A 6,000-nucleotide genomic window follows, 5' to 3' on the forward strand; every position below is an offset into this window, starting at 1 on the left:
CAGCACCAGACAACATTTACAATGATGCCCACTAATAACAGAGAATTAGTCTAAATCATGAGTTTAAGGCAACAGTTTGAAATGAAAGACTTTATGATCTAATTCCAAATCCAAAGTTGTATGTAATCTGAACTGACTTTTCAGTGCTATGCTGCTTAATACATAAATGAATCCAGCACACTATTTTAAGAAAAGCAAAAAAAATGTAATTGAAAGCCTAGATAGAGTGGACATGGAGAAAATATTTTCTATAGTGGAGGAGTTGGACCAGAAGGCACAGACTCTGAATATAAGGATGTCCATTTGGGACAGAGATAAAGAGACATTTCTTTAGCCGGGGGGTGGTGAATCTGTGGAATTCATTGCCACGGACAGTTGGGAAGGCCAAGACACTGAGTATATTTAAAGAAGAAGTTGATAGATTCGTGATTAGTAAGGGTGTCAAAGGTTACAGGGAGAAGACAGGAGAATGGGGTTGAGATGAATAGTAACTCAACCATGATGGAATATCAGAGCAGATTCGATGAGATGAATTGCCTAATTCTGCTCCTTGGTCTTATGGTCTAAAATCAGGAGACTTCAAACAGTGTAATGGCCAATATTTATGTCTCAACCAATGCCATCAAAACAGATTATTCAGTCATTCATATCTTCGCTGCTTGTATGAACTTGTCATGCTCAAACTGCTGCCATTTTCATTTTACTGATGGTTGCACTTCAGAGATATTTCATATGGTGTTAATCAAAAACTGAGCAGAGGGCTGCTACATTGATACATAGATTGACGTACTGATTTAGCTCCATACAACGGAGGACTGCACAAATATTTCTACAGTATGAGCAATTTCAACATTCTTAACTGAGCTACCAAAGAAAGAAAGGAAATCTTTATAAAGATTTAAATTCAGCTGCAATCTTAATAGTTTAACCAAAAATTCTGTCTGTGGCACATACAGTATATGGAGAGATCAATAAATTCAACTGTGCCTGCCTTACGACAGCAAACAAATCTATTATATAATGCAGGCAGAGATTTAAAAAGAAGCCTGAAAAGTATGCACAATCGCTGAAGCAGAATGTAAGATAAAATAATACACAGAATGGCTTCACGTTCAATGAAGGCTTGATATGTTTTGTGGGATCAATAATTTAAATCTGGAAAAATGAATTTTAAGAACATTCTTCACCCAACATCAATTCAGCCCCTTAAACTGAGCATTCTTCTTATCAATGTGGCTACTTTGGTATAAAAATTTGTCTACAAATGGTTTAATACTCTTGAAATCATGCAGCTTTGTGGAATGACAACAAAAAACATGCTTTTGACAAATTGATGTTGGGCTAGCAATCAATGAAAATAAAGATGCCAGTTGTTTTTAAACATCACATTGAACTTAGTCAAAGACTATCACAGTGAAAATTAGCAGTTGATTCACAGCCAAGTGAAAACACATTCACTTCTGATAATCCCACCCCCCCCCCCACTTTATTATTTATGACTGGTTTCGGAATAATTTAGTTGACAAATCTATGATCCACTACTAATAAAACTCAACATGTTTTGTGTGGGTGCAAATGGATAGCAATTGCCACCGTCCTTGAGAAAATCTTTAGCTAAACCAGAGGAATGGTATCTTCTTGGATGATAAACTTATAACTGTGCCTGGAAATTTATGTTCTGTGCAATGCCTTGTAGATTTGAGCGGCCGATCATATTGAAGCATTTTAACAATGATTAAAGCAGAAATTAAAACATGAGTTACAGTTCACATTGTTTATCATATTATAGAAAGGAAAATAAAGACCATAAAAATAGGAATTTGTAGAAATGGAGATCTCATAAACAAACTTTACATCATTTATTATTAGTTTAAACCATGGAAATGTTGTGTTCTTCTGAAGGAATCTGACAACATTATAAAATAAGCTTTACATGGTCAGAGAAATTGTTCAACAATTATTTATAGGTACCAAGCATTCTCTGGACATCATTAACAAGCAGGCTTTAAATTTCTTTCAGAATTTTCCCAATCAGTAGCTATCTCTTTAATTATGTATTGAGAAATTTAGGTTTCACAGTTTGGAACTACACCAAGAACTTAATTACATTTTATATATAATTTAAATAGCATAAATGAAGGAACCGAGGCTGTGGCATTTGTGTAATATTAGCAAATAATTTAATGTTTTACATGAATTCCTTTGTTACATTAAGAGTAATTAATGTAAAAAGATATTACAGTAATCATGAAACTAGGACCAGTGTGTATGTATGCCTTAGAAAGTCCAATAAATAAATTTTAAAAAGAACTAAATTAAAGAGAAATAAAAGGAAGAATTTCTTTATATAAATATTCTTCTCACTCCATTCCCACACCTTCCATCCTGAACTGAGAGAAATGCAACAAAAAAAAAGCATTTGACTGAGAATTACTGAGAATTTGTTACTGAGAATTGACCTCACGGCACTTTAACAAATATACAGAAGGAACAAGGGAAAAACAAAATATACATCACTCTTCTTATAACTTGTACAAACTGAGTCAACCTTGCCAATGGCTGAGTCTTTTACTTTCCAGTTACAACTAGAATGCTCTCAAAATGTCAAAGGTTAGAGAATGTAAATGTCGGATAATTTAGAAAACATATCATTATTAATTCATTAAATGTTGATTTTAGAAACATTAGCACTAGTTGATAGTTTTGGCTCACAGGTTGCTCCAACTGCTAAAGCATTGGTTACTCTTTGATACCTAACTCTAAAGATATGAATGTACACTTTGGGTTGATGCTTTGATGCAGTACTGAGGGCCTGCGGAAAATGTTGTTTATGAAATTGCTATATCAATGGAAACTCCAAAGAGAAACATAATTGAGCTGCAGTCAGGAATGAAAGTGAGTGTGAACAAAATTACAAATGTCTAGATGGAGAACTGCATGGCTGAACAAATTGTATTACCATTGTGGTAGGGCTCACATACACCAGACCAATGCAGGTTTAAAGGCAAAACTTGCAGAAAATACAATGAAGTAAGTCACATACAAAGAGAATGTTGGGCAGACAAAATAAACAGGCGGCACAGAGAAGAGAAAAATATAAAAAGTCTAGTCGCAGTTGCCAAAAGAGCACTAATCTGCATGCTGTTGATGAAAAATCTGATAATGGTAAGAGAGACACAGGATTGTGTAGCCTTGAGATTTACAGTGTGAAAATTGTAAATCTGGCAAGAATATGGTTTACACCAACAGTGTGTGGCAAATTAAATAAAATGGAATAGGACAATAGCTCGGCTGTTTCAGTGATTCCACAAAATGAATTTGAATGGCATTTCAAAGGTACTGAACTGAAGACTGCAGATATCCTGCTGAGAACTTATACTGGAGAAAAGAATGGCATTCATAACTGTGAAATATAATAACTCGCATGCCATTTTGGGATTGTATGTGGTAAAAACAGGAAAGCCAGCATTGTGGGGCCAGGATTGGCTGTGGCAGCTACACCTTACTTGGAGATCCATCCACCATTTTCAGGCCACATCCACTGCAAAAGAGTCAACTGAAAGCAAAATTAAAACGATACTGGATGATGCCTCAGCAGTGTTCAAGGATGGCATTAGAAAACTAAAAAATATCAAGGGTAAAATAGTGTTAAATGATAATGCCTCACCCAAGTTATACAAAGTCCATCTGGTTCCTTATACCATCTTTGATAAAGTAGCCTGTGAGTTAGATTGCATAGAGGCTGAAGGAATTCTTTCTAAGGTTGAGTGGAGCCCATGGTCAATGCCAAATGGTCCCAGTACCTAAGAAGAATGGATCCGCCAGGAGGTGTGGTGATTTTAATATCACCATCAATCCAGTACTGAAAATAGATCAATACCGGGCCGGCTGGTGGCGCAATGACATCAGCGCCGGACTCTGGAATGGAGGTTCCTGGGTTCGAACCCAGTCAGGTCCACGCCCAAGTACGCTTTCCATCCGTGCCGGGTTGAGTGTCGAGATCGCAACTCGACCTCGTAAAGTAAAGGGAAAAATACTGCGAAATGTCTGTGTGAGGAATGGCGCGCCACACAGTCTCTCTCTCTCTCTCTCTCTCTCTCTCTCTCTCTTTCTCCGTGCCTTGTAAAGGCATGAGAAAGACATCATCTGGCCAACATCACACACACACGGACGCACGCACGCGGATGCACACACACGCACGCACGCGGATGCACACACACGCACGCACATGCCAATAAAAAAGAAAGTAGATCAATACCTTCTGCCCAGGATTCAGGATATCTTTACAAACCTTTCTGGAGGGAAAATCTTCAGCAAAGTGTTCTTAGTTGAGGCCTAGCTACAGATGGAGATTGAAGAGTCCATTTGTGTTTCTCGCCATAAACACTCACAAAGGGCATTAGGCTGTGACAGGCTTACTTTTGGAGTCTGTACTCTGGCAGAGTGCTATGAAACAGGTGCTGTAATGCTGGCCAGGCACTTAGTGTTACCTGAATGACATCATTGCTACCAGTAAGGGTGATTAGGAAAAACACTAACATCTCAAAATAATGTTAAAAATATTAGAAGATTATGGGCTCTGAGCACAATGCAGTAAATAATTCTTTAAACCAGGCAGAGCTTACTGTGGTCACACCATTGATGCATAAGTTTTACACAGGTGTGCTGTCAAAATTCAAGCAGTGGTGGATGCCACTAGGCCAAAGGACGTGTCACAGATGTGGTCCTTTTTATGACTTGTCTATTACTATAATGAGCTCCTGCCAAACCTGTCTACTGCGCTCCACCCCTTGAATTCATGACTACAGATTGGGAAAAATTTGCAATGGAGAAAGCAGGGTGTAGAGGCTTTCCAAAAGACAAAGGAAATGGTGATGTTAAACACTGTAGTCACACATTATGATCCACATCATCCAGTGAGTCTTGCCTGTGACACCTTGCCATATGGTATAGGTGCAGTCATGTCACATGTTATGAGTGATGGAAGTGAACTGCTTTGGGCGCCCCATAAACTTTGGATCACATTTCCTTACGGTTGCAGAGAAAAATCACGCACAGGTTGACAGAGAGACCTTGAGTCTGGTTTGGGGTGTAAAACGTTTCAACCAGTACTTGTATGGGAGACAGCTTACCCTCATTACTCATTGTTAACCACCAAGTGTCCATTTTCAATCCACAGTAGGATGTTTGCAGCAGCACGATTGCAGAGATGGGTTTTGTTTCTTGGAAGACACAATTACAAGATCGAATTCAAGGGAACAATTAATCATGGAAATGATGATTGGTTTGTCCAGTTTACCCCTGAAAAAGGAAATACCTGAAAAATTTACAAAAGAGGGCCCTCTTCTTAACATATTCTCCCTAATGCAAATCAAAAGTCTCCTTATTTTATATTGAGTTGGAGTTTATAGCTAAGCAGTGAATTTAATATCTCAGTAATATGAGTAATATTGGAAATATGTTGTTTGATTAAGCATTCTTATTTATTTAAGAAATTCATTATGGGTTATATGTAAAAGTACAGTATGGGAATGGAGTTACATAATAGTAAAAGTGAGAATTATGAGCAAGATCAAGAAAGTGGCCCTTTGTATTTGCTCTGCCATTCATTAGAATCATTGCTGATATTTAACTCAGTGCTATTTTCCTCGATTCTCCTCATATCCCTTGTTTCCATGAGTGCCCAGAACTCTTTTGATACTTGCTTTGAATGAACTCAGTGTCTGAATATCCAGTGATCTCCCAGGCAGAGAATCCCAAAAACTTGCAACTCGTTTCACGAAGAAACATCTCCTCATATTATTCCTAAACAATGTACCCTTTACTTCGATGCAATGATTCTCTCTACTAATTCTAATCTAACTTTATATCATCAGCAAATGCTGAATTATGACATCTAATCCTTCTCTGCCAAATCATAGATATACAGTGCCTTGAAAAAGTATTCTGCCTCCACAATGATTTTCGCATTTTACTGTCTCATTTTCTAAATTTAAAATA

This window comes from Mobula birostris, chromosome 2, assembly GCF_030028105.1.
Source record: "Mobula birostris isolate sMobBir1 chromosome 2, sMobBir1.hap1, whole genome shotgun sequence".
In the NCBI taxonomy this organism is placed as follows: Eukaryota; Metazoa; Chordata; class Chondrichthyes; order Myliobatiformes; family Myliobatidae; genus Mobula; species Mobula birostris.